The following is a 27,870-nucleotide window of genomic DNA, read 5'->3' on the forward strand; positions in this document are numbered from 1 at the left end:
AAGAGGGAGAGCGCATGCGCCGGCGTAAGGTCAGCTTAAACTGAAATAACAAGTTCCGGGTTCCCATTCTACCACATAACGTTACCCGAGTATATATATGTATGTACTGTATATATTACAAAAGTCGTAGGTTTGATTAAACAATTATGTTAATTTTTAGCTTTAGTTTATTCGGTTTTTTTGTGAAATGTAGCAGCCGATGGCGTAATTATTACTGTGAATTTTCACGTTTTATTACATTTATTATTAAGCATGGTACAATGACCGCTGGTTGATTTCCTAAGCTCTTCCACAATTAGTAAACGAGCTTGTGAAGTTTTCGTACTTTGACCGTGTTGCAATTGCCTTTTGAGAATAAAAAGGATTCGGTATTATTTTACATCTCCCTTTACTAGTTTAAATAGAACTTGAAAATTCACAGTAATAATTATGCCATCGGCCGCTACATTTCATCTGAGAAAAAAAAGAAATAAACTAGAGCTAAAAAATTAATATAATTGTCTAATTAAACCTTCGACTGGATTTTTGCAATCTGAATCTCATTATATCTCAGAGCGGATACAGAGTAAATTTTTTTGTAGCTAATTAGTTTTCACATACGAATCGTTCTCCAGCCCCGAGTACATTTACCAGTTGCTGAATTTTTAACAGAAATATTTTGCTTGTTTTTCCCTTAAAAAATTTTCGAATGCTAATCTGATTTCACGAACCAATAATTCAGCAAGGGATACTCTTCAGCGTTGGTTTTGAGTGTAATAGGTTTGTGCTTTTATATATATTTATATTTCACATTCATCGTTGTAGGCCACCGGAAAGTTTAAAAAAAAAATCTCAAATAATTTTTATTCTTTTATAGATTTATTTTGCGCGTAGGGGACTTTTAAATAAGTTTATCTCTTTAACACATTTCATATTTTTGGAATTTATCTGTGAGCAGTAAATGAATGGAACTCATATGAAGATAACGGTGGTATTGAGAACTGCAATAATTATAGAGCTTAACATTACTTAGTATTTCAGGAAGGTATGATTAGATTTTGATTCATAAAATTACAGAGATAACAGAAGGATTGATAGGGGAGGAGCAGGATGGGTTTAGACAAGGAATAGAATGTGTTGAGGAAGTACTTATTATGAAACATTTACGCTCAAATTTTGAAAATAAAAGGAAATAACTACAAGCGACATTCTTGGTACTAGAAAAAGCTTATGACAAAAGATAGAGAGGCAATGTGGAGGACATTGAGGATGTATTGTGAAAATGATAAACTGTCGAGAGACTGGTAATTTCGTGATAGAAGTGTAGCATGTGCTAGGATATATAGGTTGGAGAGTGACGTGTTTGGTGTACAAGTGAGCCTGAGGCATGGATGTCTTATATCTCCGTGGCAGTTTAATATTTTTATGCTTGGAGTCTTGCGAGAAGTTAGAAAAAAGGACGGTACGCGTAGGAGCGCAGATGACAATTTAGAAATTGAGTCATGAATCGCTGGTGCTTGCAGATGGTATAGTATTGATTGGAGACAGTGAAGAGAATCAGCAAAAACCAGTGAAAGAGTTTGAAAGAGTTAGAAGACAGAAAGTTGAGAACAAATGTGAGAGAGAGTAAAATTTTAAGGTAAAGAGAAACTAGGAGGATAAACGCACGTCAGTTTGGAGAGAGGGAAAGTGAAAAGCGATAATTCACAGAATTGTATATTCTGTGTATTTGGAAGTGAATTTGCTTATCTCTTATTTTGGAATTTTTTCTTTTTACCTTTTCCTGTGTAACTTCCTTCAAGCCTGGGCTACAAACGATCACCATTAGGTTTCGATTCCCATAGGCATTCTCTAGATAAGGCAGGTTTGCTGCTGTTTAACAAGAGAAAGTAAAGAAATAAATTGTTAAAATAGGACTTAATCCTCAAAATAAAAAATCTCTGATGCCCTCACTGAATACATTTATAGACACCTAAATTACACATAAACACTCTCAGCCATCAAATTCAGCCCCACACAAGCAAACGCAAGCACGCTCGAGCGAACACGTAAAAAAAAAAATAATAATAATTTCCTGAACTCATAATCAGATTTTCAGGGACGGACAAACGCAAAGAATCCAATTCCAAGTTCATTTCGAAATGAGAAAATTGCTCGATTCGTCCTCCGTTTCCCCGACAGTGAGTTCTTTCTTTCCGCGAAGAGAAATTCGCGTCCTTCACTGGAAAACTACACAAATATTTTCTAGTTGGATGAAGTCAATTTGGGTCGAAAATTTACGTTGACAAAGAATTTATCTGTGGTGGATATTGTTTATGAGAGATGGGTTGGTAACGCAATATTATCTTTTATATCTTTTTTGCAATTTAATACCGTTAAATCGAACCAGTTTAAATCTCTCTCTCTCTCTCTCTCTCTCTCTCTCTCTCTCTCTCTCTCTTGCTTCAAAGGCAATATCTCTCTCTCTCTCTCTCTCTCTCTCTCTCATGCTTCAAGGCAATATGTTTGCATATCTCTCTCTCTCTCTCTCTCTCTCTCTCTCTCTCTCTCTCTCTCTCTCTCTCTCTCTCTCTCTCTCTCTTGTTTCAAAGGCAATATCTTTTGTATATCGAAACGCTACAATCTCTCTCTCTCTCTCTCTCTCTCTCTCTCTCTCTCTCTCTCTCTCTCTCTCTCTTGCTTCAAAGACCATATGTTTGTATATCGAATCGCTAGAATATCTCTCTCTCTCTCTCTCTCTCTCTCTCTCTCTCTCTCTCTCTCTCTCTCTCTCTCTCTCTCTCGCTTCAAAGGCAATTTGTTTGTATACCAAATCGCCAGACTCTCTCTCTCTCTCTCTCTCTCTCTCTCTCTCTCTCTCTCTCTCTCTCTCTCTCTCTTGCTTCAAAGGCCATATGTTTGTATATCGAATCGCTAGAATATCTCTCTCTCTCTCTCTCTCGCTTCAAAGGCAATTTGTTTGTATACCAAATCGCCAGACTCTCTCTCTCTCTCTCTCTCTCTCTCTCTCTCTCTCTCTCTCTCTCTCTCTCTTGCTTCAAAGGCCATATGTTTGTATATCGAATCGCTAGAATATCTCTCGCTCTCTCTCTCTCTCTCTCTCTCTCTCTCTCTCTCTCTCTCTCTCTCTCTCTCTCTCTCTCTCTGTGTCTTGCTTCAAAGGCAGTATGTTTGTATCTCTCTCTCTCTCTCTCTCTCTCTCTCTCTCTCTCTCTGTCTCTCCAAAGGCAATATGTCTGTATGTTGTTTCGCTAGAATCTCTCTCTCTCTCTCTCTCTCTCTCTCTCTCTCTCTCTGAAAGGCAATATTGCTTTATCAAACCACTTTAATCGATCGCTCTATCCGTTTGTTCTTCGTAATTTGCATGCGAAAAAATGTTGATTTCAACCGTTAAATAAGTATTCGTTCCAAAGTTTACCTTCCGCTTTTAGTTCTCTCTCTCTCTCTCTCTCTCTCTCTCTATTTGTCGTAGAATGTACATCTATGGATTTTGTGAAAAGGATATTGGTTTAATCTCTAAAGTATTTTTAAATCCGTGGGCAATAATGCACTTGAATATTAATGGATAGCCTTTAAGGACGAATATCAGCATAAGAAATGATCGTTTCTGTTTTCTCTCTCTCTCTCTCTCTCTCTCTCTCTCTCTCTCTCTCTCTCTCTCTCTCTCTCTCTCTCTCTCGCCCTTCGTTGGCTGAGTCGGTTGAGCTTCAGACTGTCACTTGATGGGCCGGAGTTCAATTCCCCCGGCCGGCTGATGAAGAGTTAGAGGAGTTTATTTCTGGTGATAGAAATTCATTTCTCTCTATAATGTCGTTCGGATTCCACAATAAGCTGTAGGTCCCGTTGCTAAGTAACCAATTGGTTCTTAGCCACGTAAAATAAGTCTAATTCTTCGGGCCAGCCCTAGGAGAGCTGTTAATCAGCTCAGTGGTCTGTAAAACTAAGGCATAATTACTTTACTCCCTCTCTCTCTCTCTCTCTCTCTCTCTCTCTCTCTCTCTCTCTCTCTCTATATATATATATATATATATATATATATATATATATATATATATATATATATATATATATATATATATATATATATATATATATATATATGCATACATATATATGTATGTTTATATATATGTATACATATGTATATATATATATATATATATATATATATATATATATATATATAAATATATAAAATCCTGAATCTCTTACATTAATGTTTGTCATATATATCATCCTCCTTAATATGTCATTTCTCTTAAATATATTGTGTGAAATAATACAAATATGACGCTGTTTTCACTGATGAGAATTCATGAATCCTAACTCAGTCGCATTTGAAATAAACTCTTACGATTTCATGCAATATATATACAAATAAATTATGTTGTAGTTTGAAGACACGATTTACAGTATGTCTTTCAGTCGGATATTTCTGTTTAGATTCAGAATTATTCATTGCTTAAAAGCACACTTGAAAAAAACTTCTTGAGTACTGCAGAGTAGACAGAGCTAGTTAATAAGTACAAAAAATTCAAACGTTCTTGTTCTTCATATTTATTTATGAGTATTTTGTTATTGATTCTCTATAATTTATCTCCTTGTTGTGGTTTTATTATTATTATTATTATTATTCAAACTGTAAGTTGGATCTCATGCTGAAAGCAGATATGAGTCAAGAGAAATGTTGGTGAAAGTAACCATTGTAGATAAACAAGCTCATTTTAAAGTTTCATTCATTAGTATCACTATACAGCCCCACTAACTGCTTATACGCGCACCTGTATTCTCTGCAATTTTTTCATTAAAATTCCAAAGTAACCGATTATTGAGACTTCTGGAAATAGGATCTGCAATTGGTGGAACTTCAGATCGGTTGAGCCTTCGGTCGAAAATAAAAGAGAAGAGACTTAAAAGAGGAGAAACTGTCAAATGAAAGAATGGATATGAGACCCGGGTCAAGCAATCGACTCCAGATATTGGCTCCTGTTCTCCTCAAAGGAAGCAACAGTTGGCCGCTGATTTGGGGAATGGCCCGGAGGAGAAAGAGGAGACGGAATGGGAGGAGGAGGAGGAGGAGGAGGGAGAGGTGGAGGAGGAAGAAGAATTGAGAAGCTTCTTAGAAGATTCCGATGAAACAGTTTCTTCAAATGGGAAGGGCTGGCTTTGCCTCCCACACACACGCACACACACACATATATATATATATGTATATGTGTGTGTGTTTGTGTGTGTGTGTGTGTGCATGTATGTGCGCGCGTGTGTGTGTAGATGCGTATCTATGTAAATATCAATATGTTTCTTATTTATGTACATATAAATCTAAATCTAAACTCTGCGGGTCCTAATAAGGTTTGGCTTCAGAAAAGATCCTAAATCAAGGATTTATATATATATATATATATATATATATATATATATATATATATATATATATATATATATATATATACATATATATATATATGTCTGTGTGTGTATCTGTGTATAAATGTTCAATTTTGAGAGCTATAGGCCTTTGCACTTTATTGCAGTAATTTTCGTCTCGAAATTGTAAATTGGAATGTGTCTGAAATATGTACGCTGTGTGAAAAGAAATATTATCCGAAGTAATAAACACAATATACCTTTATGCATTTGTTCAAGCCAAAAAATTAATATAATTACTTCGTAAATATCAAATCCTCTCTCTCTCTCTCTCTCTCTCTCTCTCTCTCTCTCTCTCTCTCTCTCTCTCTCTCTCTCTCTCTCTCTCTCTCTTTGTGATGTCTTACCTAGCTCTCCAACTTTGTCTTGTCACAACTTTCACTTCTGATTCTTGAATTACACTTCTGGCCAGCCCAGTGAGATTAAGGACAGGCAGGTTGGTGTTTACTGCTAGTTAAAATTATAATTTTATCTAAATTTACTTCGAGAGAATAAATATACTCCAAGCGGTGACAGCCAACCGAAGTTCTGTCCAAGCTGTTATTGAATAATGACCTCTCAGTCCTATGGCCTAAGGGTGGTAATAGACTGCCAGACTCCACTGTAGTTTTGGAATTCGATAGACGCCTCTGCTTTGAAATTCATTTGGTGTGCTTTGTCAAAAAGTTGAGCCAAAGTGAGAGGCTTAATTGTATAAAAGCAAATGCATTGGACCCATTTTGGTACTAATTTGGTAGTGACGTAACTGCATCTGCTGAATTAATGTTATTTTACGTCTACTTTTATATAGTCATAGGGTAAAGGCAGTAAATATTGCGATATGTTCAAACGTATGTAGTCACATTTTAGCGACTCTCTCTCTCTCTCTCTCTCTCTCTCTCTCTCTCTCTCTCTCTCTCTCTCTCTCTCTCTCTCTCTCTCTCTCTCAGCTAATTTACATATATAGAGCATTTATAACAATGTTACGATGTTACGTATCAAATTTTCCGTTTGACGTTCTCTCTCTCTCTCTCTCTCTCTCTCTCTCTCTCTGCTTTTCTGAATATATTATCCTCTGAATTTATTTCAGGGGATAACACACGTTGGAGGTGCCAGTTAAATAATGAATTCTCTGTACTTGATGACTTCAGAGTGTCGGTAACAACCAACCAAAATATGATAGCGGTGTTGAATGGATGGATGTTCATTGAAATTCAGCCCGCGTGCCCAGGCAAAGAGTTGAATGAAAGCGGAAAGCTTAATGGCATAAAAGCAAATTAATATTTCAGCCAAGGGGGAGCTTTTCTGACTGATATAGTGGGGTATTTCCTGGCTTAAAATCAAAATCTTCCACCCTTCAGTGTTAGGGCCGTCTCCCTAATTTTTCATGCACCCTTCTTTTGAGGAAGATCTGACGCTTTTTTCTGTGGCTTTTTCTGAGTTAATTACCATTTTTTTTCTCTTTTCTTCGCTTGTTTTGTTTCCGTCAGTCGTCGACTACGGTAGGTTATTAGGTAGTCCGTTTTGTTGGCCTCTGTATGTAAGGGAAAGCAGCATCCCTCACCAGCCAAGCTTTACATGTACATATGTGTATATGTACAGTATATACATAAATACATACTGTATACACACACACGTATATATATATATATATATATATATATATATATATGTGTGTGTGTGTGTATATACACAGTATATATATATATATATATATATATATATATATATATATATATATATATATATATACATATATATATATATATATATATATATATATATATATATATATATATATATATATATATATATATATATATATATATATATATATATATATATATATATATATATATATATAAAACATGAGACACAGTTACGTGTGTATTTCCATTAGCTCATCCCAAACGTCTGCACATCATCGGTTCCGAGTAATGAGGTGCAATGCCTTTTGGCCAGAATTTCAATTTAATGATGTCCTCGCTCAGAACTCTGAATCCGTGGTATTCCTTAATACTGGCGACAGAAAAAGAGAACTACTTGCAAAAAAAAAAAAAATTTTTTTTCTTTCTATCGAGGTTTTGTTCCCCCGTCTCTTGCGTGTATGATTCCATTTTTTTAATGGGGACCTTTAACAGATATTACATTTTTTTTTTAGAGGTGGTCCGCCTTAGTTTGGGAATGATTTGTTATTTGCAGTGGGAGTTGAGCCGAAAAATTAGTCGGTTTCCACTCATTAAAAAAAATTATTTTGAAATAGCACGAGGACTAAAAGATAAGGCATTAAATTCAGATATTTCCAAAGAAGTAAAACTGTTTTTTCTTTCACTTATTCCTGTGTTTTTATATACTGAGACGTGATTAAAATATTAAATACGCCTTGTATATTGGGAAACTGCTATTTACATATGGCTTCATTAAAAACAATTCTTGGCCTCTTTTTCATTGGTGGTTATTTTCCAGCCCAGGCACTGTCGGGCATTGTAACAACACACACACGCTATATATATATATATATATATATATATATATATATATATATATATATATATATATATATATATATATGTATGTATGTATGTATGTATGTATAGCGTGTATTTAATTCTATGTCACTACTGTATTGAAATACATAATGTTCTACACCTTTATACTTGTATATTATATAATGAATGAAATAGAAATAGTTGTAAAATATTAGGGGGGAAATATCTTTTGAATAATTTTATACCTCTCTTTGTAAGGAAGGTAATTTCCGTACTTAATAATTTTTGGGATTAATGAGTAACTATTCCTTTTTCTTAGAGTAGGTAGACAGACTCTCCACTAGTTGTATAAGAAAGTTAATGCCAAGCGCCGTTAAAGAGTGCTCAAAGCAACGAAGATTTTAGAAAACGGAAGAGGCTCACTGTATAAAATTTTTAAGATACAAACTATAATACAATTGGGAATTTTTAAGATACTGTAAAACTACAAACTGTTGTACAACAGAGAATTTTTAAGGTACTATAAAAGTGTAGGCTATACAATAGAGAATTTTTAAGGTACTGTAAAACTATAAACTGTAGTACAACAGGGAATTTTTAAGATGCTATAAAACTGCAAACTGTAATACAACAGAGAATTTTTAAGAGTTTGTAAACCTCTAAACTGTAATAATACAGAGAATTTTTAAGATGCTGTAAAACTACAAACTGTCATACAACAGAGATCTTTTAAGATACTGTAAAACTACGAAATGTAATACAACAGAGAATTTTTAAGATATTTATTAGCTTCAAACTGTACTACAACAGAGAATTTTTAAGATATTGTAAAGCTTCAAACTGTACTACAACAGAGAATTTTTAGGATATTGTAAAGCTTCAAACTGTACTACAACAGAGAATTTTTAAGATATTGTAAAGCTTCAAACTGTACTACAACAGAGAATTTTTAAGATATTGTAAAGCTTCAAGCTGTACTACAACAGAGAATTTTTAAGATATTGTAAAGCTTCAAACTGTAATACAACAGAGAATTTTTAAGTTTCTGTAAAACTGTAATGATTAGAGAATTTTTAAGATACTGTAAAACTACAAAATATAATACAACAGAGAATTTTTATGATATTGTAAAACTTCAAAACGTATACAACAGAGAATTTTTAAGATATTGTAAAACTACAAAATGTATATAACAGAGAATTTTTAAGATATTGTAAAGCTTCAGACTGTAGTACAACAGAGAATTTTTAAGTTTCTGTAAAATTGTAAACAGTAATGAGATGAGAATTTTTAAGATACTGTAAAACTACAAACTGTAACGCAACCGAGGATTTTCTGAAAACACGAAACGAATTTGGGTTGCACACAAAAGCGACCCCTACAAAAATATAGAATAAATTGCAGAGAGCCCCTTTGACCGTCCACATATTGTCCGGCAGCGCATAAACAAAATGTCTTTGTATTTTAATTAAAATGTTACGGTCTTGATACATTAATTAATTACGCCGGGCGTTAGGTGACATTTTTACGCGCATAAAACGCCTTTCTTCCATATATATATATATATATATATATATATATATATATATATATATATATATATATATATATATATATATATATATATATATATATATATATATATATATATATATATATATATATCAGGTTTACGAGAGGAAAGGAAAATGCGAATTGACGTTAATGAAATAATTAGGAATTTGCCTTAGAGGGTCGGTGACTCACTTTTCCCCTAATGTGAATTATTATTTTTTTTTCTATGGAGTCTTTTCTACGGGTCTCTGGCGTTATTGGAAGGTCACACAACAACTATTAATGATTAATATTCAATTAATTAAATTTCTATAATGATAATTAATATTTTTATATTAAAATCTCTGACGTCTTTAGAAGATAATGTGAAAACTATTAACTATTGATACTTAATTTTTAATAGCTGTATATTAATATCTGGCGTTATGGAAGATCACACGAAAATCATCAGCTATTAATATTGAATTATAACTATATATATTTTAATAATTAAGTGTCAACAATTGATATTTGTATAGTAACATCTCTGGTGTTATTGGAGGATCATACGAAAACTATTAATTATTAATATGTATTTATTAATAGTTAAATGCTAATAATTGATATTTCTATATTAATATTTCTGTTGTTATTGATTGATCATACGAAAACTACTGATTATCGATATTTATTTATTGATAAATAAATATTAACCATTACTATTTCTCGACCAATATCTCTGTTGTTATTGGTAGGTGACACGAAAACTACGAATTACTAATATATAATTATTAATATTTCTTTATGAATGTTTTAATAAAAATCATTAATATTCCCATAAAAATATTTCTATACGGTGACTGCTGGCACTGAGTATCCCCTCCTTCCAGTTATCCGTTTGCTTACTTAATTAGACTGCACCTGAATCATCTCCGGCGTTACATTATTATCCTCCGGCGGGGTGACCTCGTTCCACAGGTACAGTCTAGTCAGTTAATTGAAAGAACACCGTCACCCACTTTCCTTTATGTGTTTGTTTAGTTATTCTTCAACTAATGCTTATTCGTATTTTATAAATTATGCGGTATGTATGATATTGGGATTCTGTCACTGATTTTTTTTTATTGTTTTTACTCTTAGGAATTGATTGCATTCTGACGGAGCTTGCTAGATAAGTGTATAACGCTTTTTGTCTTTTTCATTAAGAATTTATGTAGTTTATGACGAAGAATATTTTTGTTCTTCTTAGTATTGCAGGTGTAACTGAAGCTTTTGTTTATTTTTATCGTCATATATATACGCTAATTTTAATTAACAGTTCTCCCAGGCATGTTTCATTTTTTCGTATTTTATAATTGCGATTCAAAGGTTAGCGATGTAACCGTTATAAAATTATCACCGGTCATTCATCCCTTTTCTAAAAAATAAACTGAAATTAGAGTGACCGATTATATTATATACCTAGTAAAGAACCAGGGAAAAAGCGTGAAAGATATAAAAATCTGAAAGTAAATAAATCAGGGTTAGCTGCGCATCGGAGACGGGGGTGGGGTTGTTGGGGGCGGGGGTGGCAGATGCTGTATCTGACGGGGGTTTCTCGGTGCAACCCCCTCCCCCTCCCCGTTAGTTGCTAGGGATACTGGACTACTCCCTTGCCAGGTAAGGCTGCTTACGTCAAGGTAGAAGGTTAGGTTACGTTGTAATAGGTTACATCAACGCTTAATCATTCCCGGGAATGCGCTCGTTCCAGAGGTTGTAATTCTGGAATTTAGTAATCCTCGGGATGACCAGTTCGGTGATGACTTTTTCTTTGCTGCTAAGCTTTAGAATTCTCTCCCAGCCTCCGTGTTCCGTGTTCTCAAATGTTTGAAGAGGCGGGTTTCTTAATTTGTTTGAAGCTTTTATTTCGTTCTTATATTCCTTTTTTATAAGCCCCGCGCCTTTTCTCCCTTCTTCCGTCATTTTTCATCATACCTGGGCAAGATCTGGGCATTTGGCTGCCCGTCCCTCTCATCATCCTAAGTGAAATATATTTAAGCCCCCTTTCAAATGATTAAGTACATCATCTCACTCGGCACCTCTTTGTTTTGTGCGGAGGAAAAATAAATAAATGCGACTTTGAATAAAAACATCCGTAATCATGGAATTTTAATGTGAGATCTTAGTCCCGCATTCTGTATCACAGGCGGAATTCGTGTAATTTAAATTTCGCATTCCGTCATTGGATAAAAATACATGGTCCAAATTTTGTTTTGACTGTGCTATCGAAAGATGAGCATTTATTAAGAATGTATATATGTATGTATATATGTATATGTACAAATATATATATATATATATATATATATATATGGGTGTGTGGGTGTGTGTGTATATATATACATAAATTACATATATATATAATATATATATGTATATATATATATTTATAATATATACATATGTGTATGTATATATACATGCGTTTCTCATATAAACACATGTAACTGAGTAACAGAGCAAAACACAATTTAGCGAAAATCATTTTGAAAGTTATGTGCCAAACATAAAAAAACCATAATTATTGTCTTTATTATTCACAATCGCAGAATACTTCATGGTTATTGTATTTGCTATGGAAGTAAAGTCAGTTTCACAATCTACAAGCAACTAAAAAAAATTTTTTTTTTTTTATCCTGCCCATTCGCTACGAAAATAAAAAGATTCGAACACAACGTAATACTGTAAAAAGCACATGTACGACAAACAAACAGCAAAATAAAATGAGATAACTCGTTATCTTTACCAACCGTCTTGAGAGACGTCGATGACGAAGGCGCTTTACGGAAGAAAGTAACTCGGGACAAAACAGTTTTCCGTCCTCGCTATCACATGTACGAACGCCCCGCTTAAGGAAGCATGACCTGCCCACCACGCAGTTGCCAGAGAGACTGACGGGCCGGGGAAAAGGGAGGTGCCAGTGCCTAGCGTTAGGATTCCTCCTCCTCCTCCCCCTCCTCCTCCTCCTCCTCCTCCTCCTCCTCCTCCTCCTCCCAAAAGCATTCGAATTTTCCCCTATAATAGATCTCTTTATCTGCTGAGATATTTTCATATCAGTGCCTTAAATCTCTTTCTTTCACTGAGGTGATATTGTCCTTGGATCTTGGTTAGGTCTCTCTCTCTCTCTCTCTCTCTCTCTCTCTCTCTCTCTCTCTCTCTCTCTCTCTCTCTCTCTGTGTAAGATAAAGTTTTTCCAACCCTTAAAAAATCTATTCGATGCGTGCATGTTCACATGCATACATACATACATGCATATTATTTTAAATACTAAGCCTACAATAATCCTTTAGTATCGAGTTGACTCTACGTTGGGAATAAATTACATCTAAAGCAAATCAAGTATAAGTGATTGTATCCTCACGATGATTCGACCCAATGCCCCTTTTGTGTTGATACATGGGTGTCAGTGACTAGTGACTCGATTTCTTGAAATATATTGTTGTGAGTAACTAGTGACATAATATCGCGTATATATGTATGTATATATATATATATATATATATATATATATATATATATATATATATATATATATATATATATATATATATATATACATACATACATATATAGACTACACACACACACATGTATATACATATATATTATTATAGCCTACATACATAAAACGTTATCCCGTTGCAATTAACGTAGCGTAACCCTTGGCAGTTTAATTCCACACTGTAAAATCCCCTCTAAACCTGATACACTTGGATGCCTATAATTAATATGTCAGATATCTAATTTCTGTAGGGAGGATATATTACCCGGGTTATTTATATTTGATGAGTTTGATGTATGTATTTAACAATAATGAGTATTTGCTCTAATTAAATCTTTACTTTTTTTCCAATTTAAAACTTCTATGGCATTTTAACGGGATATATCTTTACTTCCATATTTTATTCACTTAAAACTTATTTTCAATTTAAAACGTCTGTGGCATTTTAACGAGGTATATATCTACCTTCCTTTTTCCTACATTTCAAACTTATTTTCAGTTTAAAACTTCTATGGCATTTTCAGTTTAAAACTTCTATGACATTTTAACGAGATATATCTTTCCTTTCCTGTTTTATTCATTTAAGACTTATTTTCATTTTAAAACTTCTATGGCATTTTAACGTGGTATATATTTACTTTCCTTTTTCCTACATTTAAAACTAATTTTCAGTTTAAACCTTCAATGGCATTTTCACAAGATATATCTTTAATTTCTTTTTTTGTTCATTTAACACTTATTTTCAATTTAAAACTTATGTGGCATTTTAACGAGATATATCCTTACTTTCCTTTTTTTACTCATTTAAAACTTATTTTCAATTTAAAACTTCCATGGCATTTTAACGAGATATATCCTTACTTTCCTTTTTTATGCATTTAAAACTTATTTTCAATTTAAAACGTCTATGGCATTTTAACGAGATATATCTTTACTTTCCTTTTTTCTACATTTAAAATGTTTATTGTAAATAAAGAAGAGCGAAGTTTAAGTGTTCTAAAATCGCGACTCTGAGCAATTATACCGTAGTCCGGGTCGAAAGCAACTTCCTGAGAAGCAAGGATTACGATTTAATGGGATGGGAAGCTCCCTTTGAAGATATATCAGAGAGAGAGAGAGAGAGAGAGAGAGGAGGAGAGAGAGAGAGAGAGAGAGAGAGAGAGAGAGAGAGAGAATTTCATTAGTTCGTGGCAAGATCCGCCTCTTCTTTCTCTCCCACTTGTGTTCATCGTCTCCCCCTTGGCTCTTCAGGAGGCTGTGGAGTGCTCACGTCAGCTCCTTCCCATTTTTTTTTTTTAATTCTCTTCATTTGTTTCTCTTTTCGAGGGTCCTTTTCACCCCCCTTTTTAGCTCTTTTTCGTGTCATAGATATCCTATAGGGGGGGGCGGAATTTCCCCTTTTGATCACGGCTTTTGTAGTTATCTAATTCTTTAATGACAAAGCTTATCTTAGGGGGAAAGACGATTTGGTCTCTCTGATACTGATGTATCAGCTCGTAAAGGTGAAACCTTGATTGCAGGTGACAGGAGAACCGCCTTTAATGGCCTCCTTTACCTGTTCCTTTGTCGCTCTTTGATGCTGTTGCTTGGAATGCGAAATTCCAGTGATGCCCGACCCATCTGATGCACAAGGCAGGAAGCTTTCCTTAGGCACTGAAGATATTGGAATAAGTAGTTTGAGGAGAGAGTCTTTGATACGAGCACTTCCGTTTCCTTCGTTCTGTAATTGTTGATGAACTGTTTTATTTTCGTTAAGGAAATATCTCTCTGCGATCAACATCCTCTTTGCTTTCAATGATGTTTTGCTTGACGGATGAGGAGCGACTGTGCTGCCGTCTGCGGTCTCTTTGCTATATCCTCTGCTCCGTGACCTATCACTGTTTTGGGTTGGAGTTTCCTTGAATGAGTGTAAGTTCGAGCGTATGTTCTGTATCTCAGCTTATTTTTGTGTATTTATTTAATTTATTCAATTCACCTTTTTTTCTGCTGCTGTGGTTTGTCTCTTCGGTTTTTCTTTTAAATGGGTGTCTATCCTGTATAAGCTTGCCAAGAATTTTCAGGTGTTTTGGTTTGTTTCTTAAGATTTTACGTTATTTTCGTTCTTGTTAATAATGATAAGAATGCATAATAGGTTGTTTTCATGGCATCCATTGAAAATAGATCTACTGGTTTTTTTTTCCAGTGACCACCGACAACTTTTTGGTTTAATTCTTCTCTCATTTTAATCAAGTCAAGTTTTCCTCTGTAGTTCCTTAAGCATATAATACCAGATGCATCTTGCAACTTGCATTCATTTACATTTTTCTTGTCATTCACAAACAACTCGATACTTAGTAAAACGATATTTATAATGAAAGTAAAGGAATTGGGTGGTGAAGTGCTATGCTTATATATATATATATATATATATATATATATATATATATATATATATATATATATATATATATATATATATATATATATATATATGTGTTTATACACACACACACACACACGTACCCACCATACATCTTATTCTGACTATGATAATGAATGAACGTGAACTCACGAAATCTGTTGATGAAAAGGGAATGAGGCTGCCATATTCAAGATGTCTTTCCAGGAGGGAGCATCCTGTGAGGCAGGAATTGTCGGTCAGGAGACAGATTCCATGATTACCTGTAGTTTCCCAATCGCTGTCAGGTGCAGAATGTGAAGCCCTTTGGCCCATAAACAGACCCTGAGAGGCCCTTTAATGTTGAGAGTGTCATTCAGATCTTCAGAGGGACATTTTGGAAGTCAGATTTCTGATACAGATTTTAGCTAATAGATTATATGCAGAGGCAAATTAACTAATATTCTCAACATTAAGGAATGAAATAAATCTCGAGTTGGAGGAATTTTTGGAGCTGAGGATTCCATTTCAAATGAACTGTTTTTGTGAAAATTTTCACCAAAAGTCTGTTTGAAAATCGCCCAATTTGTAACTATTTTCTCTCTCCTTTAGTATTTATATGTGCATATAAGAATGTAAATTGTATACGTAGAGCTTTGTAAATAAACAAGAATTTGTAAAAACCAGTTATGTTTGTTTAAAGAGACCATATTTTCGGCTTTTTAATTTCTTATCACATAATTAACTTCTTTGCCATTAGCAGTATGCTTTATCTTCTATCTCCTAAAAGTTCGTTCTATCTTCGTATAATTGCTTTAGGTGTCATTGTCGTTTCCTTTCTATCTCTTAGTTCTCTGTTGTTTATTAACTGATTTCCTATTAAATGTTTACCTCTTTTTGCCGGCTTCATTCCTTTCTGTATTGCATTCTAACTTTTCTTGATAATTTTGGAGGAACAGAACAAGTTTATTATAGAGACTACAAGTGAGAAGTTACTATTCCCTCACAATCTGTGATGTGGGAGAAGAATCATTAAACCAAGAAACATTAGAAGATGCCGTGGAAGAAGGAGGCATGCAATATGTGGGTGGTTTTGTAGTCCGTAAGTTTACCCGAGTATGACTTTCTAGGAACTAAAGAACTGAAGGAGATGGCACAAGGATCGGCACTATAAGTAGAACAAATGAGAAGCTAATGAAACCTCGACCCGAATTTTTGGAGCATTTAAAATCGATGGAAAAGATGTTTATTTGTTATATCATTGCAAACATAATGAAAAAAGTTGGTGACATAATTGTTAACCTTATGTATGCATGTACTCGTATATGTGTATTTGAGTGTGTTGTATATTATAATGAAAAATGTTTTTTCGTTTTTTAATTCCAGTTTTAATTATTTGGGTGAATATACGTATAGAAATGAATATGGTCGACATGTGCTTTATTTTCCTAAAAAAAAGAATCATAATTTTTAATATTAAAAAGAGACAACGAGGAAACAGGGGAAAAGTTTTCCTATTTGCACAGAGCTTGGCCAGAGGAGAAAGCAAGTAGACCATGTGACGTCACATGTCTTAACTCCCATCTTACCCCCGTTAATCCTGCGCGTGAGAAGACCTTGTATTCTCTAGACCTTGCATTAGACCACAAACGGCTGCTCAGTCGAGGCGAGGTTGACGACCGTCCCCGTGGGAGCAGTTCCCTTCATACTTTAAGAATGAACGTAATCTTCTTATCGGCGGGGATTATGAATTATTCACGTAGGGACTAATCTCTTGCATAAATCATCCTTAGGGGGTGACGTCAGGCCGGTGTTGTTTATTGCGAGAGTGAACGAGAATTCTTCGACGGATGATTTAATGAAATGGCTGAAGTTTCCGAAGGGTCGGAGGAGGTCATGGAGACCTTTTGCGAGAAATGATTTGCAAAGAACGGTTCTTACAAACAATTCAGTTCCATTGTATTCCCGAAAAGCGTTTTGACTGCAAGATGCATAATTGTTGCTCGAGTTTTGTGGTTTTATTGCTTGAAGAGGAATGCAGTCGTAATCGAAAAAAATACATTACTTATGAATGCGGTATGTGTTGATAACAAGAGCGGTAAGAATGAGAGTATCAGCAAAGGTCTCTTAAAGGGAAAGTGTGATCCCAAGAGAATTTGATAACACACAAGCACACATATGCATACATATCTACTATACATTGTATAGGTTGGATATTTTCATTATTAAGTCGTTTCCTGTACGAGGAAGGGCCTAAAGAATAAACAACTCAACGGCTACAGTCATACTTTACTTTCTGAAGCGTGGATAAATTCCCGTACAACATTAACCACTTCTTATATCTACAGGGAAGGTTCAGTAGAATCTCCCCAAATCCTCTCACATGCATTGCGCCTTTCTCCCTCATTTTGAATTCACGTGCTTTCTATATATAAACGTTCTCCCTTTAACTTTACCAGTTTCACGCCCTCTGTCAAACCTTCTTTAGGTCTTCCTCTCCCCCTTCCCCTTAACACTGTATAGTATTACTCTTTCCACCCATCTGTCGTCGTCAATTCTTTCCATGTGACCGAACCATCTCGAAATACTCGGATCCATCGTATCTCAGAAACGTACCACTTGCTCATTGACCTTGTTCACTTTTCCCGTAAGGGTTTCCTGCAGGTACTTGCTTTAATTGTCTTCTTTTTCGCTCTCTCATTATATTCTTGATTGCTTCACACATGCTTCTCTGTCTCTGTACACGAAGATTTCACATCATCTTTTTTTTTTTTATTCATTTAACTTTTCATTTCCTGATTCCACCACTTCATGTTTTTATATTTTCTCCCCACCTTCTTATAAGTATAAACGCCTCTTACTAACTTTGTGTGGCCATGTTTGACTTACATTAAATATATATATATATATATATATATATATATATATATATATATATATATATATATATGTATATATATGTATATATATGTGTGTGTGTGCGTGTTTGTGTTTGTTTGTTTGTTTGTTTGTTTGTGTAAACAAGTGCACAGTACTGTAGAATTAGATGGAAAATGATAAAGCGATATTGCATAGTACTTCGGAGCAGCATTAAAACTCATAAATTTACTAACATCAGCGTCCATCTGGATGCCAGGCTAGAAGCTCTACCTTTTTTTCAATAAAATTAATAAATGCCCTCTTCTCCTGGGCATTGAAACAACATGACACCTCAGAAGAACGTGGATGCTGATTCTGCAAAACGAAAAGCATTTACTAACTTTGTAGGCGTAGGTAGTAATGCTGTAATGTGTATCCGTTAGACCATTTATATTCGAAGAGATGCATGGGATTATATCGAATGAATGTTGTGATGAAATACCATAAAAGAATTGTGTGTCAAACCGAATTACCGGTACCGATATCTGTTATTCCTTTCATCTAACGATGTTGAAGTCTTTAATTCCAGACTCGACAAAAATAACCTGGTCCAGTTAATGTTTAAAAAATGAACTTCAGTATCGAATAGCGCCCATAGCTAAATATAAAGATGACATTTAAATTTATAACAAAAGAACTTCAGAGTAGAGTACTGGTTCAGTATGTATCCCTATTACATACTGAATTAGTACCTTATTCTGAAGTTCTTGTGTTTCAAATTTAAATGACAAGAAGAGCATATTTAGATTTGTTTTTTTTAGCTGGTATTTTAGTATGGTTCGCGGAAATTTCTCTTGAATCATCACGTAGGAGACTTCCGTTGGGGCCTGGCTCTCATATCTTATCCTTAATGAGAAAACTTTTAAGGCTTTTAAAGACCATCCCTTGTAGTATAGCAGACGGAATGATATAGCGCCGAGGTTACATTTGCGGTTTTTCCGTAAATAGTTTTCCTGGAAGCCACAAATTTGATTCAGAAATGGAAAAGAAAAATTATAAAGCGAGGTTTTAAAATGTTGGGAATCCAAGCAAGTAGTTTGAAAAGAAACTGCTAGAGTAATGAACAAGATCCGTACCAACGTAAAATTAGAATTATACTAAAAATTTTCTGTATGGATAGAATTTCCATGTATAATTTCTATATATAATTCTTATATATGGGATTACCATATATAATTTCCAAATATGATTCTCGTATATGGAAAGAAGTTGATGCCGAAAACCTTTTTGTGAGGTAAGCGAAATGATTCACGTTCAATGAAACAGTCATCTGAGCTACAGTAAATTCTGCAGTATTTGGAAAGAATTTCCATTCATAATTTTTATAAATAATTTTTGTATATAAAATTTCCATATATAATTCTTATATAATGAAAGAGTTTTATTTCGAAAACTTTTTTGAGAAGTAAGCAAAATGCTACACGGTCATTGAAACAGTCATCTGACCTACAGTAAATTTTGCAGTATTTGGAAAGAATTCCCATTCATAATTTTTAGGAATAATTTTTGTATATAAAATTTCCATATATAATTTCCATATATAATTCTTATATACTGAAAGAGCTTTCTTTCGAAAACTTTTTTGAGAAGTAAGCAAAATGCTGCACGTCCAATGAAGCAGTCATCTGAGCTACAGTAAATTCTGCAGTATTTGGAAAGAATTTCCATTCATAATTTTTATAAATAATTTTTGTATATAAAATTTCCATATATAATTCTTATATAATGAAAGAGTTTTATTTCGAAAACTTTTTGAGAAGTAAGCAAAATGCTACACGGTCATTGAAACAGTCATCTGACCTACAGTAAATTTTGCAGTATTTGGAAAGAATTCCCATTCATAATTTTTAGGAATAATTTTTGTATATAAAATTTCCATATATAATTTCCATATATAATTCTTATATACTGAAAGAGCTTTCTTTCGAAAACTTTTTTGAGAAGTAAGCAAAATGCTGCACGTCCAATGAAGCAGTCATCTGAGCTACAGTAAATTCTGCAGTATTTGGAAAGAATTTCCATTCATAATTTTTATAAATAATTTTTGTATATAAAATTTCCATATATAATTCTTATATAATGAAAGAGTTTTATTTCGAAAACTTTTTTGAGGAGTAAGCAAAATGCTGCACGTTCAATGAAGCAGTCAGCTGTGCTACAGTAAATCCTGCTGACTGCGCTGTTTTTTTAGATCTGGACTGCACCTCCCTGGAGCTTTGCCAATAAATTTTTCTTTTATTTTCTTTTTTCCCCTCTGTCTCCTTTCCTTTCTTGGCCTTTCTCTCATTCCCGCGTATCTGTTGCGAGCTGAAATAAAAAGAATTAATCTAGTCTCCCCTTTTGTTTTGTGAAAAAAAAAGTTGAGGGTGCTGAGTCTTCCAACCCTTTCGTCGTTCTCTTAGGAAAGAAGGATATTTTATACAAGGAGAATTCGAACCTGTAAGATTTGGCGATTTCTCCTCTCTCTTTCTCTCTCTCTCTAAGAAGAAGAAAAAGATTCTCTCTCTCTCTCTCTCTCTCTCTCTCTCTCTCGAAGAAGAAGAAGAAGAAGAAGAAGAAGAAGAAGAAGAGAAAGACTCTCTCAGAAGAAGAAAAAGAGGAAGAACAACCACAACAACAAAAAGAAGAAGAAAAAGAAAAAGACTCTCTCTCTCTCTCTCGAAGAAGAAGAAGAAGAAGAAGAAGAAGAAGAAGAAAGAGAAGAAAAAGGCTCTCTCTCAGAAGGAGAAGAAGAAGAAGAAAGAGAAGAAAAAGACTCTCTCTCAGAAGAAGAAGAAGAACAACAACAACAACAATAACAACAAAAAGAAGAAGAAGAAGAAGAAGAAAAAGACTCTCAGAAGAAGAGGAAGAAAAAGATTCTCTATCTCTCTCTCTCGAAGAAGAAGAAGAAGAAAAATAAGACTCTCTCTCAGAAGAAGCAAAAGAAGAAGAAGAATAAGAATAACAACATCAACAACAACAGCAAAAAGAAGAAGAGGACGAAGAGGAAGAAGAAGAAAAAGACTCAAAGAAGAAGAAGAAGAAGCAGAAGAAAAAGACTCTCTCAGAAGAAACAAAAGAAGAAGAAGGAGAAGAAAAAGAAGAAGAAGAGAACGAACGAGTATGAAACATTTCATGGTCTTGGCGAAATAAGTATGACTCATACATAAATATGAATTGTCGAAATAGTTATAAGCACCGATTTTTTTTTTCCACATATTACCCCCGCCAAAGGGGACATGCTTTTAGATCAGCCTGCCTGCCTTTCAGTTTATATGTTTCTCTATCAACAGGTGCTCTTCAAAACAATTCAACGGAGTCTGATGGAACTTGGCAGAAACCTTTTCCCAGAGAAGCCACTCTGGTGTTTAGCAATGCGCACCAATTTAACATTGGTAGTGATTCCGTCACTAAATATTTCCTTCCTGTTTCATCTAAACATACATTCTCACTAGCTATTATTATTATTATTATTATTATTATTATTATTATTATTATTATTATTATTATTATTATTATTATTATTATTATTATTATTATCATTATTATTATTAAGATAGACTTTTAAATATACGTACCCCTACATAACTGTGGATTTGTTTCTCCAGCAATAATAATAATAATAATAATAATAATAATAATAATAATAATAATAATAATAATAATAATAATAATAATAACAGCTAGAGAACGAATGTGTTTAGATGAACCAGGAAGAAATATTATTATTATTATTATTATTATTATTATTATTATTATTATTATTATTATTATTATTATTATTATTAAAAAGATATACTTTTAATTTTATGTACCCCTACATAACTGTGGATTTGTTTCCTCCAATAATAATAATAATAATAATAATAATAATAATTATTATTATTATTATTATTATTATTATTATTATTATTAAAAAGATATATTTTTAAATACATGTACCCATACATAACTGGATTTATTTCTCTAATAATAATAATAATAATAATAATAATAATAATAATAATAATAATAATAATAATAATAATAGACCCCCCCAAAAATAATAATAATAATAATATCTCGAAAGAAGATCCTCCTTCAAACATACTTCATTAAAAAAGAATGGACGCCTGGATGCCGCTGAGTTTACATTGCAGTTTCTCAATTTCCCGAATGAGTGTCCTCGTAGCAGCCGGTGAATTGTATAACAGTCGTCCAAAGTTCGTTTATTGTAGGACGAACTTCCGAAACGTTATGGAATAAATGAATGAACTTTGGACAGATGTTATATAATTTACCTGCTGCTGCTGCGAAGGAACTTATTCGGGAAATTGAGAAACTGCAATACAAACTCAGCGGTATCCAGGCGTCCATTCTTTTTAATGAAGCATGTTGGAAAGAGGATCTTCTTTCGAGATATTATTATTATTATTATTATTATTATTATTATTATTATTATTATTATTATTATTATTATTATATTTTTCTTGGGGTCTATTATTATTATTATTATTATTATTATTATTATTATTATTATTATTATTATTATTAATATTAATGGAGGAACAAATCCACAGTTATGTATGGGTACATGTATTTAAAAACAAATCTTTTTAATAATAATAATAATAATAATAATAATAATACTAATAAGAAGAAGAAGAAGAAGAAGAAGAAGAAGAAGAAGAAGAAGAAGAAGAAGAAGAAGAAGAAGAAGAAGAAGAAGAAGAGGATTTCTTCCTGGTTCATCTAAACATATTCGTTCTCTAGCTATTATTATTATTATTATTATTATTATTATTATTATTATTATTATTATTATTCAAAATATACCCACAAATTGCAGTTGCCTTGGCGAATGTCTTGTAATCAGTGATTACGCCTGCTAATAAAACAAGTCATGATTTCCATGAATAAAAAAGCCAAATATTGTCTTTTTTCACGATAAAAATATGAGTAAATTCAAATATTAAGATGAACTGATTCAGTAGCAGCATCTGTCTTTAAATTACATATATTGTTAATATACCTGTTACCCCTTAGTGGGGTAGTGCCATCAGTGCGCCTCACGCGGTGCACTGTAGGCATTACTTAAGGTTCTTTGCAGCGTTTCTTCGGCCCCTAGCTGCAACTCCTTTCATTCCTTTTTTTTTTACTGTACCTCCGTTCGTATTATCTTGCTTTACCTTACTTTCCACCCTCTCCTAACAATTGTGCAACTGCTGCGTCTTCCTCCTTTTACACCTTTTTAACCTTACTCTCAATTTCCCTTTCAGCGCTGCATGACCTCGTAGGTTCCATCACTTGGCCTTTGGCCTAAATTTTATATTCCAATAAACGTGTCAGACAGAACTGGTACATATATTATTTACCGTCGCATGCACCAACACGAAACGTGTAAAAATGAACGCCATTTCCTCTTCAACGGAAAATTTGGAACGGGGACTGAAGAAAAATGCGGTACGATTTAGTGGGTCCAGAAAGCTCCCATCCCTTTATAGCTGCCAAAAGCCAACTTAAGTTTGCATAATGGATTCGCTCGGCTAATACTCGCCATCAAAGCCTCTTCATATTCCTTGAAAGGATCATTCATCCAAGAATAATGGACTTCGCGAAAGATTCAAGAATGAGCTTAAGGTTCCGTGCAGTGGACGGCGCGAAAGATTTAAGCTTATGTTAATACTGGGTGCATGTATCCACGAAATAATGGCGCTTAGCGCTTTATTAATGTTCTGTGGACTCCGCGAAATATTAAAGCTAAAGATTTTGTTTGTTTCATGAGCAGTGAATATGCGTCTTAATTTTGCGATTTCCACATATCCAGCTAAACTCAAATGTTAAGAAGTTTCTGCTGAACATTATGTCAGCGGTGTCGAAGACGCTGAAAGGAAACTACAGTAATATTCAAAATAATAAGATGGTCGTTTGAGCTACACTCAGTCCATTCCGACGACTGTGTTAGATTAGATTTGTAAGTATTCCCAGGATTTTCTTTCTATTTCGCTCCCTTATTTTGATTGTGTCTTTCCATGCCACTTTCATTCATATCTAGTTTTTTTCCCAATAAGATATTTTTTTTTTAGATCTTGTTGGGTCTCAGCTCACATGGGTGTGGCTAGGGATGAAAGGGCTAACAGCTGACTTAGCCAAGAACGTGACCTAAATGGCTTTCCTAGAGAGGTTGCTTTGTCGCTAGGTTTCGTGCATGTAGGAATTATGTAGCCTAATATTTGAGATGCAATCATGAGTGGCGAGAGCTGTGATGTATTCATAGTTTTTGTAAACGAGATATTTTTAGTGTTCAACATATTCCCTACTTTTCTTACTCAAATATGAAATTGCCATTGTCAGAATAAAACCCCGAAAGCCTTTACAAAGTTTATCTTCTAAAGCGAGACACTTCCAGCACGGAAACTTTGAAACAGAGTCAAAATTAGTTTCACTATCTCTTTTCTCGCTTTTCGTCGTCAAAATAAGAAGACTATCTCAGTGTCGGAATAATATTCATAAACGCTTCAAGAGTTTCTCTCTCTACAAAAGGAAAATAAAACTTCAATAACTCACTATATAAGGTTTTTCTAACTTCCAGAAGATCTGTAATAGTTTTTTTTTTAAAAAGCGGGAATATAACTCTAAACCCTCTAAAAAACTTTATTTGTTTACTTCTAAACGAAATAATCGGAATAAAATTCTTACAAAGTTTATATGACTCCAGAAGGTTCTCGTAGGTAGAATAGTATATGTATATGTGTGTATATATATATATATATATATATATATATATATATATATATATATATATATATATATATATATATATATATATATATATATATATATATGTGTGTGTGTATATACAGTATGTATAGATATACATATATTTAATATATACATACTTATACACACACACACACACACACACACACATATATATATATATATATATATATATATATATATATATATATATATATATATATATATATATATATATATTTATATTTATATATATATTTATATATAGTCACTTTATTTATTTGTCCGCCAGCGCCTTCGTCAGCGTCTTGAAGGGACTGCTTTAAGGACCTCTATTCATCTCTGACCTTTGTTGTGTCCATGCATGTTTTAAGTCAGCAGCTGGACCTTACGTAACCTAGCATACGAGAAGTGTGGTATTAGTTTTGCGGTCTGATTCTACATTGATTTGTTGTTTATTTTTTTCCCTGAATTTCTCCGAAGAAGACTTGGGAAAATCCTGGTTGATCTGAGAACTGAGAAAAATCACTCGATATTCTTTTTACCGTTTCACATTTCGTTGGTTTAATTAATTTTGATTTGTTCTTATTTCTTGTGTACTTTTCCTTAAATTCTCTGAAGTGAAGACTTGAGAAAATCCTGGCTGTTATGAGAGCTAAAAGAAATCACTCGAATTGCTTTTTTTAACGTTTCACATTTCGCTTCATAGAGTTCAAATTCGTAACCAATGGAATTTATATTGAAGACAAACTATTTCCTTGGAGGGACAGGTATTCCCTCTGTACCTTTTTGTATCTATACGATTCTAATTGTGCTGCACTAACAATTAGGATTAAAAAAAAAAAAAAGAATATTTCCATTCCTCCTTTTGTTGGAATAGTTAATCAGAATTTCAAACAACGCAGCGTAGGACAAAGGTCGCTGTGTTTGCGACGATCTTTAAATACCTTGTAAGGTAGTCACATGTTAGTTGAAGGGTGGGCGTTCCTTATGACATCGCTTGGTCTTCATGTTTTTGCAAACCCTTTCATCACGCGGTCGTACCTTAACAGTTCTCGTCTTTTCAATGCATCTTTTTTTGAATCCTGGAATAGTTGATTGGACCCAGCACCCTTTCCTATCAAGTATATTTTTTTTTAAGTGACTGTTGTTTTTAGTTTTCTGTAAAAGAACACTATTGCGCCGGCTCTGTCTGTCCGTCCGCCATCAGATCTTAAAAACTACTGAGGCTAAGGGCTGCAAATTATGGTGATCGTCCACCCTCCAATCATCGATCATACCAAATTGCAGCCCTCTAGCCTCAGTAGCTTTTATTTTATTTGAGGTTAAAGTTGGCCATAATCGTGCTTCTGGCAACCATATAGGACAGGCCACCACCGGGCCGTGGTTATAGATTCATAGGCCGCGGCTCATACAGCATTATACCGAAACCACCGAAAGATAGATCTATTTTCGGTGGCCTTGATTATACGCTGTACAGAAAACTCGATTGCGCTGAAGAAATTTCGGCGCAATTTTTACTTGTCCCCCCCCCCCCCTTTGTGGCTGTGCAATCATCTCAGTTGCTACATTTGGACGTCTTTTACTGGGCTGGAACCATGTACGCAAACTCCTCGGCCATAGGGTGTCTCGGTTTGGTAGCTTTAGTCCTAAGGTTCACACCAGTGTCTCACTATCTCCCGCTGGATGCCATCGTTCAATTGCCCGCGCTGGCATAAGGCCGGACTAATCTGCCATTGTCTCTGTGCCATATTTCTGTCTTGTGATGGAATTCCCTTGCTGGAGTGTACACTTGGTGACATTTACCTTGATTCATATTTTAATCATATTTGTATTTTATTTATTTTTAATTTCACACTATGATTTATACTGTTAATGCAATTAATTATGTGTATTTAATGTCTACTACATATTAAGTTATGTACATCCAGTTCTCTCCTTTTCTTTGGTCGTGATTTTTTTTCCACGTGTGGGGAATCTGTTCTGTGGAAATTGCCCTGTCTCGTGCCTCGTTCCGTTAGAAAGTAATGATAACACTAATGATGTTAATAATAATTTTTAAAATACTAGGAAATCTTAGTCGCTTCTATTTTTAATTACACATTTAATCAAATTTCACTTCCACGAAGACTAGATGCTGGCTCAGATATCGCTTATTACATTGCAACTTTTCCATCCTGGTCACGCCTCTTCACTTCCAAAACTTGTGCAGCTCACTCGGTAAATGCGTTAACCCGCCCTTCGGGGAATCGCCTCTTCAGTCACTCTGCCGTAAAAGTTATTCTCAAATAATAAGTAAAAAATGCGCCGAAGTTTCTTTGCCGCTATCGAATCTTCCGTACAGCTGATAATCAGGGCCACCGAAAATTGATCTATCTTCCGGTGGCCTCGGTGTATGAGCCGCGGCCCATGAAACTCTCAGCCGGCCTTGGTGGCCTGTGTTGTTACGCTGCCAGAAGCACAATCATGGCTAGCTTTAACCTTAAATAAATAAAAGCTACTGAGGCTAGAGGGCTGCAATTTGGTATGTTTGATGATTGGAGGGTGGATGATCAATATACCAATTTGCAGCCCTCTAGCCTCAATAGTTTTTAAGATCTGAGGACGGAAAGAAATAGTGCGGACAGCAAAAAGTGTGGACGGACAGACAAAGCCGGCACAATAGTTTTCTTTTCGAAACACTAAAAAAAAAAAAAAAAAAATGAACTGTTGGGATTCTTCCACCAACTCTGGCTTCCATTTGTCCTTATAAAGTTGCTGTAGTCAACATTAAAACACTTTTTTCCCTGAAATTTATATCTATATCTTGCTTTCCCGTATACATATAATTGCAAAAGCTTCTTTTTCACAATAAAACCTACCTTTTACACTAGAAACCGTACTCCTTATATTGCATTGCCGTAAAT

The 27,870-nt window shown here is 34.1% G+C and overlaps 1 protein-coding gene and 1 long non-coding RNA gene across 3 annotated transcripts in view; one reads left to right on the plus strand and one right to left on the minus strand.

The window, feature by feature from the left end:
* Positions 1-12,339, minus strand: part of LOC136848649 (uncharacterized) — a 69,293-nt gene extending 56,954 nt beyond the window's left edge. Inside the window, exon 1 of one of the 2 annotated variants that reach the window (XM_067121059.1) lies at positions 12,197-12,339. The gene's annotated coding sequence lies outside the window, so the exon portion shown is untranslated. Of the gene's footprint in view, positions 1-12,192 lie in introns of both variants that reach the window. The other variant, XM_067121062.1, reaches the window with a different exon arrangement.
* The window catches only part of LOC136848650 (uncharacterized), a 374,840-nt gene that overhangs the window by 196,088 nt on the left and 150,882 nt on the right, over positions 1-27,870 (plus strand). The window lies entirely within an intron of this gene.

This window comes from Macrobrachium rosenbergii, chromosome 19 (assembly GCF_040412425.1).
Source record: "Macrobrachium rosenbergii isolate ZJJX-2024 chromosome 19, ASM4041242v1, whole genome shotgun sequence".
NCBI classification, from domain to species: domain Eukaryota; kingdom Metazoa; phylum Arthropoda; class Malacostraca; order Decapoda; family Palaemonidae; genus Macrobrachium; species Macrobrachium rosenbergii.